This window comes from Mandrillus leucophaeus, unplaced genomic scaffold (assembly GCF_000951045.1).
Source record: "Mandrillus leucophaeus isolate KB7577 unplaced genomic scaffold, Mleu.le_1.0 Scaffold67, whole genome shotgun sequence".
NCBI classification, from domain to species: Eukaryota; Metazoa; Chordata; class Mammalia; order Primates; family Cercopithecidae; genus Mandrillus; species Mandrillus leucophaeus.
Genome location: NW_012107252.1, coordinates 1,521,955 through 1,523,452, shown reverse-complemented (window position 1 = coordinate 1,523,452; position 1,498 = coordinate 1,521,955). Strand labels below are relative to the sequence as shown.

At 42.9% G+C, this 1,498-nt stretch overlaps 1 protein-coding gene across 1 annotated transcript in view; it reads right to left on the bottom strand.

Annotated features, from left to right (window-relative positions):
* The window catches only part of RIMKLA (ribosomal modification protein rimK-like family member A), a 54,384-nt gene that overhangs the window by 16,818 nt on the left and 36,068 nt on the right, over positions 1 to 1,498 (bottom strand). The gene's annotated exons all lie outside the window — the stretch shown is intronic.

Genomic DNA, 1,498 nt, shown 5'->3' with positions numbered 1-1,498 from the left:
GTTAGCCAGGATGGTCTCGATCTCCTGACCTCGTGATCTGCCCGCCTCAGCCTCCCAAAGTGCTGGGATTACAGGTGTGAGCCACCATGCCCGGCCACAACTTACTGATTTTTAAGAAGAGAGATGGCACCTTCTGCCGTCTTTCTGTGCTGCCATAATGGTGCACGTCAATGTCCTGGCTGATGCTCTCAAGAGCATCACCAATGCCGAAAAGAGGCAAACGCCAGGTTCTTATTAGGCCATGCTCCAAAGTCATCATCTGGTTTCTAACTGTGATGACAAAGCATAGTTACGTTCGCAAATCTGAAACACTGATGATCACAGAGCTGGGAAAATTGCTGTGAACCTCACAGGCAGGTTAAACAAGTGAGGAATGAATGGCCCCAGTCTGATGTGCAACTTGAAGATCAGAAAAATGGCAGAATAATCTGCTCCCATTCCATCAGTTTGGTTTCACTGTACTGACAACCTCAGCTAGCATCATGGCCATCATGGCCTGTGAAAAAGAAAGATGAAAACACACAGATGGGAAAATCCTGGGATTAATTTTCTAGGGATGTAATACATATTAATATTTATAAATAAAATGCCTCAATGGACCAAAAAACAAAAAACCAAAAAAACAGAGATATGGAAAGGACTGAGACAAAATCCTGAACCAAGGACAGAGAGACTGATTGCTCTTACTTTGCTAAAAAGCTAGGACTTCAGATTTGTCTCCAGTTAGTCTCCTTGGAAAGATTTAAGAATTGTATTCTCAGGTCCAACAACTAGTGTCTTTACCTTAACAATGTCCCTTCCCACCTATGACACTGTATCTAAAAAAGGCTATAAAACAGTTTTAAAACCGCTCACCAAGTAAAGCAACATGGATAAATTATAAAGCCACATGGTTACTAATGAATGGATTTTGTAAGGTAACTAAAAAAGTCAAAATGATAATACACAAGGTTCAATACTTTGGCACTAAACATGATGATCATGAAAATGGGCTGGGCATGGTGGCTCACACCTGTAATCCCAGCACCTTGGGAGGCCAAGGCAGGTAGATCTCTTGAGGCCAGCCTGGCCCACATGATGAAACTGTGTCTCTACTAAAAACACAAAAATCAGCCAGGTGTGGTGGTACACACCTATAGTCCCAATTACTCGGGTGGCTGAGGCATGAGAATCGCTTGAACCTGGGAGGCGGAGGTTGCAGTGAGCTGGGATCATGCCACTGCATTCTGGCCTGGGCAATAGAACAAGACTGTCGCAGAAAAAAAAAAAAAGAAAGAAAGAAAAAAGAAAATGAGATAACATGTAAGGTACTTAGTAGTATGTCAACCTGAATCTAGCATTTGACTCCAACACACCACTTTATCACAATTATCTTATAATTATCTCTTCCTTCCTCCTCCTCCTTTTCTTTTTAAGAGATAGGGTCTCACTCTGTTGCCCAGACTGTCGTGCTATGGCGCAATGATAGCTCACTGCAGCCTCAAACTCCTGGGCTCAA